We start from the raw sequence: 7,986 nt of genomic DNA, 5'->3' as shown, positions 1-7,986 counted from the left end.
AATCAGCACTTTAGCGCCACAGCTCCTGTATAACCACTAAGAACTGCTTTTTTCCCACACACCAACTCCATGTTGTAAGAGCTGGCAAACACCCAGAGTAGAAAGAAAAAAAAAATAGGAGACTTTTACTAAACAGCTTGAAAATCTGGTGTAACTTCTCTACTGTTTCAGGTGGACAGCATGGTAAATGAGCTTGATAAAAACATGACTGAGATGGAGAAAACAGTATGAATTGCAGTATGACGAATACATGTGCATGTATACACTCCCCCACGCCCCCTCACTCCCTCCACCTAGGGCAGCACACATCCATTTATGGGAGGATTGGAAGTCAGGATGGTGAGTCTGTGTGAGGGCAGCAGGAACTTCACAGGAAAGGTTGATTTTTGAAGTGCAGTCATCCCACCCTCTCACCTCTCATGAATGGTGCATTTACCATTGCTAGAGAAGTTTCTTCAGCATGCAACTTGAAAAAGCACTTTCAGCCCAGCAGTTTTAAACTGAACTCTGAAAGTCAGCTCTGTTCTGCCTACCTCATGTACTGTCACTAATAATAAACTTCAGAACTGAAAAATTGAATTGATAAAAGAACTAGAAAAAAGGTTAGATTCTTCTCTTCCAGCATTATTTCTGGAAAGCTTTAAAGTAGAGATCCATAAAATACAATTTTGCCAAGAGATTTTAGACATGAATTTGAGTATAAGCATATTTCAAACTTGCTGAGTAAAAAGCAACCATGTGTGTGATCATCTTTTTAAACAGAATTAGCCCTACAAAACAAATATGGATTTTACAGTCCCTTTGTGTGTGTGTGTGCGCGCGTATGTAATGGCTGTGAAAAACACAGTTTACTTCAACAGTCACAACCTCTGATGTTTTTTGATGCATGAACTGGACAAAAAGATCTAGCCAGGTATAATTTTTCAGAACAATATCAGTGGGAGGCAAACCCTATTTATCTTTAACTGATTCTGACTTCAGTTTTCACTGGCTGATAGAAGCATGACAAGCTTGGCTGGTTAGCTGCAGGAATTAATAAACAGGAAGAAAGGCAAGATGGTACCCCTGTTCAAGAAGGCTTCTTAGGTCTTTCCTTAAGAATTCAATAAGGCCTTCCCAAATATTACTGTCTTTTGAGCTTTAGATTTTAAAGAAACATATGAAGAGATGGGGCTTTAACTGCTACATTTAGGGCTTTTTATTCCTTTGATACTTCTATATTAAAATTCAGAAAACATATGAATTTAGATTTTTTTTGCAAGTGCCCAGTAAAATACCTTTAACGACAGTGGAGGCAAAAGTGCCAGAAAAGACTCCTTAAAAAACCATCAAAAACCTTTTTTAATCACTGAAAATAAGATCTTGCTGAATTACCTCCAAAATCTCAAGACAGAAGCTTTCAAAATAACAAACAAACAAAAAAATAGGGGCCTTGGGGGATTTTTTCCACACTCAAAATGGGACAATGTATATAATTTCTGACACCCTTGTAGCCAGCTACATAAGACCACTGGACAGACTCTGATGTGCTTTGAAGTACACAGGATATATGAGTAATGTATTTTGATAGATAATACATGTCATATAGATATATGGTCATAAAATACATAGCTTGACATTTCCTTATCCTTCAACCTACTTTTTGTACTCTTCTTTCTCCAAGTCTGGGGTCTGAAGGACTGCAAATTAGCTATGACCTAAGCTGTATTATATTAGGGGGGCGGGGTTTTTTGTCACATAAAAGCACTTAGATTAATAAAGCAAGGTTATCTGTACACCGTACCAATGAGGTGCTGTGACTGACACTTTAAAGGATGCACCATCTTTGGATCTATTCTTGATTGTAAAGTTCACAATGTAACTTGTTCCCCCTAATTTTTTTTTACCATTTAAAAGTCAAGAAAAAAACATGGCTGCATTTTGAAGAAATAAGCAAGGCTGCAGTTTCAAATGTAGACCTTCTATCCATAATTTTGCTGCTTGCAGGCAAGGTTATCAGGATATGCTCCTTCAGCATACTGCAGTGAAGAGAAAGAGAAGACAAAATTGAAAAGAAATAGGGGGAAAAAAGAAGAGCAAATCCAAAATGGAGTAAAAAAAGTGTTGCATTCAGAATACACTGGTGTTACATAGTTGAGGCTGACTTTCATTTCACATTTCAGGTAGGATTGTAGTATCTGCTTCCCATGTAATGGTGGTTTCCCCACCAGCTAAGTATGTAACAGAATGATCATCTCAGTGGGATTTCTTGCCATTTCTGTGTGCAACCTTAGGTGCAAAGCAATGATGTTCATAGACATCAGTGGTTTTAAATCAGGCTATTGTGAGACCACCACTCTTGTCAATACCAGGTCTTTACAGGTGGATCAGCCAAGAACAATTTTGTGTTCTTTTGAACCCTTTGGATGCTAATTTTTGCAAAGCTTTTTCAGTGCATAATTCCGTCATCCTTTAAAAAGCTTGTAAATGTCCCTCTTTTTCTATGTATTACTATATTATAGTACTGGCCTGAATTTTGTTCTGCAGCAGCTGAGCCAGCTCTTTTCTGGAGTAGCTCAATAAACCACACAGATGCTCTCATGATCACACTTTGCCCCAGCCCCTACCACTAACAAAGCCTATGGCAGATGTGGGATGGTGTCCCTTTGAGTGTGCAAAGCTTCACTTGCTTGTTCCATGCCTCTTTGCTGACGGTAGAAAATGAGGGATCTTAAATCCCATTTCTGATGCTGAAAGAGCTCCTGCAGAAATCACAGGCTTTTTTGCCTGGTTCTTCTATGTTCCCAAACTTCTCTCTTCCGCTTTGCCTCTCCTACCCCAACTACTTTTCTTGTTTCTTTCTGTAAATAAAGCACATTCTTCTTGTATTCAAGACAGTCATGCTCCTTGCCTTCCTCTCTGGCTCCCAGACCAAACAGGTAGACTGAAAAAGCAAAGGCTGCCAAACCCCCATTGCCGAGACATGGAGCGAGATCATTTGTTCAGTGATTCACACACATACACCAAGCACAGACAGCAGCAGCCCTCAAATGAGGTTTTTCCCCCAGTGTCAGCCTTGAGTAGTTTTAGATAATCAAAAGCAGAGCCTACAGGAGCCCTACAGGAATCTGAGACCAAATTTCTCTTTCATAACTCCCACATGAAAGGATTCTAAGAGTTTTCCTTTAGCAACAATGGAAAACAAGGCATATCTAATTTAATTTTTAAAATGAATAAATTAATTATCAATTTTTTCTACAACTATAAAAAATTTGCTTCAGGCAGGCACCCAGCAAGCTAAGATACAATCCAGTGGTCAGTTTAGTAAGGGTTATAAACAGTGAAAAGCAACTAAGAATAGAGATTTATGATGGGATGTTTCAGACAACATACGCTGGACGCTTTTAATGGTTAAGAATATAAACAAAGTCCAAAAGTGTGTTTCTTCTTCAAAGAGAATTGGAATCGATGCTTTAGGTAGTGAGCAGACAGATTTTTTTGCATGAATTTGCACAAATTAGCTGAAATAAACATCTAAAATGTGGCATTATTCCCAGAGCTTGCTTTTGCTTTTAATTAGTCTATCACTATCAGAATATTAAATATGATCTTGGTGATTAGGAACAAATTAGAGGGTTTTCAGGTTTTATGCATTTCCAGCTAAAAAGAGAAACAAAGCTGATTTTTAGAATTACTTACATTTTTGCCAAGAGGTTGTTACTATGTATCAGCAGAAGCACTCTCAACACACGTGTTTCATCCTTCTAGCTCACATAAAATCCTAAACTTGATTTGGACATGAGATACATTCCAAATCATATTGTTTGCTGGAATGAAAAGAAGCTTTAGTGTTTTGCAACGAGGTAGGAGCTTCACATAATCTAGTTGGACTCCAACAGTATCTTAGGCCATTGAACTCCATCCACCAATCTTCTAACCTCAATAAATCAGTTAGTGAGTTCCTCAAGCTGTTGACCAGACACAGTCTCTTGGTAAAGAGACTTGAAATATATTTCTATTATTTAAAATATATTTGCACAAGCTGTTTGAGCCATAAAGTTTTGTTAATTTTAATTACACTTTTCCAGTGTCAGGCAATGTTGCTGGACTTCATAAGTCATCTTAATAGCCTTTATTTAGAGAGTGCACTACAAGCAACAAAGAATTTTGTTTGAGGTACGCTATATCTGGCAGATTAATCACTCTTTTGTCCTGAAAATTGACTTGAAAATTTGGAATAAATTTGACCTGGAATGCACCTGAAATTCTCAGAAGTCATATAATCTATTTTCCCAGCACACTGCAAATTAAAATGAGAAGAGTACTTGTGTTTGCATTAGGCATACTGAATGTCAACAAGTATGGTCAACCAATGAATCTCAGAATTTAATTCTTGGAAGGTCAGGAGGAGGCAGCTTTAATTTGCTTCTCCACAAACACCTGGTTTAAAGATTTATTCAAACATGTAATGTTCTTTTAAGACCAAATCAAGACCACTTTACTCTGCTGGAACAATTTTGATGGTTAATTACATCATTATCCCGATATAGCTTCCCTGTAAGGCTTAGGTTTGCCAATTCCCTTTGCTTAACATGTTTTTATTGCTGGGAAAGACTGAAGATCTAGAAGAGCTGCAAGTCATAAAAGAATTTGTAGAGGCATATTGCACAGATCATAAAGAGAAAGAAACATGGTTAGTGAACTGACAACACAAATTCCTTACATAAATTACTTTAATAAAACACATTGGTCTTTACTGAGAAACTTTGCCAAAATTTTTTGTCAGCTGCATGGGGGCATACTAGGCTTAAACACCAAACAGAACAATTCACTTTCTATGGCAACTGATATATAATTTTTTCTCATTACAATATATTACTTTTAAACAGTCTTTTCTCCCAAGTGTCAAAAAATGTATGCTACAGACATTACATAACAACATAGAAGATGGCAAATATATTCTCAATTGGCAAAGAAAGCACATTCTGTAATTGTGACAAAGTGGGAAATTTTCCAGGATGCTCAGTCTCTGCCCTGTTCTCGTGAGACCACATCTTTAAACACAAGTCCGCAAGGCTGATCTTTTGACGCATCTTGGCACCAGTAGAGATAACACAGTGCCCTCTTTGAGCGCACAGCTTTGTTGTGTCACCCTTTAAGTAGGTCATGTCAAGGAGCGGTTGCTATTTTGAACAACAGATCAGAGAAGAGAAACTTCATGACAGAGTCCCTGACAGGGATCTGAGAGCACACGTGTGGTTCAGCACAGCTCCTTTACCAAGGGCTCCCACATCTGGGATGGGACATCATCAGCCAGTTCTCCTATGAGCTTGCACAGAACCAACCGCTTCAGAGTGGGCATTTCCATCTACAGAGTTCACAAATGCTGACGGTTTTTGTTCCAGCAGAGTTAAAATGGGTAATTATCTACTCATATGTCTGTATTGTCTTTGTGGAGTGTCTGCTCTGTCAAACATTCAACAGGTAAGCAAGGTCAAGCACATATTTTCTTGAGAATCACATCATTACGAGGTTTCTTCCTTGACTGAGATGTTCTTACATTGGGCACTACATGTCAGCAAATGTAGCTAAAGATACATCCCCTTTGAATGGATAATAAGAAATTTCTTCAATACATTAGGGTAAAGGATGTTCAGCAGCTGAAACATGTACTTCTGTGAGTAATAATCACAAAGCTGTTTATTATGCAGTTAACATTTCTTTTTCCTTATGTACAAAAGTAAATTAATTGAAAAAGTAGTAAATAAATCACACTCCTTTCATAAAAGTAATAACCTTCTGTCATAGGAAATCTGAGGATCCAAATCCAGCAGCTGCATAAGAACATTCCTAGCCCTAAGCTTGTGAATAATTCCAGAAATAGATGAGATAGAAGCATTAATGTATCTTGCTGCTTGAGATACAAAGGAATAATTTCTAAAATAGCAGCCAACTAAAACAGGTTTTCTGACATGTAAAACCTAATAACAATTATGTTTGAAACATTTAATTGAAAATCGTAGACAGATGTCTGTGTATATTTCATATACTAGATGTTGTGGACTAGCACTGCACCATCTACAGACTGAGCCTATATCTTGGCTTTTCCAGACAACTATTTCCACATGTGCTCATAGGTGTGGACAGATAATTGTTGCTGCCCTGCATAAGACAGCACAGTCCTGCCACATTTTTAATCACAGCGGAAAAATAAACTAGTTACAACATGAACCCAATTTAGAAGACTTAGCTTACTTCATAAGATAAACTAGGCACAGAAATATTTTTCGCATTACTCTGTGAAAAGAACCTATAAATGCAACTAGATTATTAGGTAATTCTTCTGTCATGTGGAGCAATTTTGAAGAGTTCTCCTTGCACACCTATTGTAAGTAAAAGCACATCACTGAAATCCCTGAGCTGAGAAGTCTTAAAAATGGGGGATGCCTGTTTACAAAAGGTCCCTGTTAAAATTCACAGTCATTCCCCCCTTTATAATAATGAAAAAAAGAGTACTTTTAAGGGAAGCACACTGCTCCTCTGAGTCATTCTGACCTACTAAAATATACTAACTTAAGAGAAAGGCTCCCTATTACTTTTTCGGGGTTTTTTTTTGTTACTATCTTCAAGGCTATTTGAAAATTTTCCAGTAAAAATCATGACTTCTGTTAGGAAACGGATTGAACTCAGCCAAGCTGTGAGTTTGCACTTAGTTCCAATCTGAAAGTTCGTGCCTGGAAGTAAGAGGCACAGTTGTAAAGGTGTGAGACCCTTGGGAATCTCTATCAGAATGGTTTACCTGATGTTTTTGTCTAGATACAGTCCCTAAGTTGTGATCGACTAGATTTAGAGCCCCTGTAATAAATACATAAACAAACTTGCAATAAATTAAGCCTAAACAAATTGCTGTCCAGATTTTCTCTTTTTTCAATTGGCATGAAGAGGTGGCGACAGTCTCCATCCCGGGGGTGACACCGCGGGCTCTGGGCTGCGTGTGCTCTGATCGCACTCGCCGGGTTCCAGCTCCAGGACACACGGATCCAATGAGGCTCACGGGAACACTGGCAGCTCCCTGGCATCTGTGAACACCACACCGATATGGATTTTCCCCTTTTTAGCCATCAGAGGTAAAGAAACGTAAACAAACTAACTAAAAACCCCGAATATCATAGGTTTCTCTCTCAACTGCCTACTTTAAGCCCTTATTTCACGCTCTGCCCCTCAGCTTTCTGTGTCATACACAGTGCTCTCCCCAGCGCTGCTGTGCCCGGCGTCCGCCCGCCGCTCCTCACCAGGGCGGCCAGCGAGGCCTCGTCCCTGCAGCCCTGTGGCCGATAACCTGCCTGAGGGAGCTGGGGGTGTTTAGCCTGGAGAAAAGGAGGCTCAGGGGTGATTTTATCGCTCTCTACAACTGCCTGAAAGGAGGTTGTAGCCAGGTGGCGGTCAGTCTCTTCTCCCAGGAGACCAGCGACAGGGCAAGAGGACTTAGCCTTAAGATGGCCCAAGGGAGGTTTAGGTTGGACAGCAGAAAGAATTTATTCACAGAAATGGTTATTAGACATTTGAATGGGCTGCTCAGGGAGGCTGTGGTGGCTGTCCCTGGATGTGTTTAAGGAAAGACTGGATGTGGCATTTAGCTGACATGATGATGTTTGGTCACAGATTGTACTTGATGACCTCAGGTCTTTTCCAACCTAACTGAATCTGTGATTCTGTGTGGATGACGCCAGGTTGCCCGGGAACATGGTGGAGTCACCATCCCTGGAGGTGTTTTAAGAGGCGCCTGGATGGGGCGCTGGGTGATACGGTTTAGTGCTTTAGGAGTCACAGTGGTAGTGCTGGGTTGACGGTTGGACTTGATGATCTTAAGGGTCTCTTCCAACATTGATGATTCTATAATTCTATAATTCTGTGATTCTGTGATTCTGTGATTCTACGGTTCTACGATTCCAGGTGCGGCGGGACACGGCAGGAGGTCGCGGGCGGTGCTATCGCAGCCTCCGCCCG

The sequence above is a fragment of the Corvus brachyrhynchos genome, unplaced genomic scaffold (genome assembly GCF_000691975.1).
Source record: "Corvus brachyrhynchos isolate BGI_N302 unplaced genomic scaffold, ASM69197v1 scaffold167, whole genome shotgun sequence".
In the NCBI taxonomy this organism is placed as follows: domain Eukaryota; kingdom Metazoa; phylum Chordata; class Aves; order Passeriformes; family Corvidae; genus Corvus; species Corvus brachyrhynchos.
The sequence above is the reverse complement of the archived record's forward strand: the minus strand, read 5'-3'. Positions refer to the sequence as shown.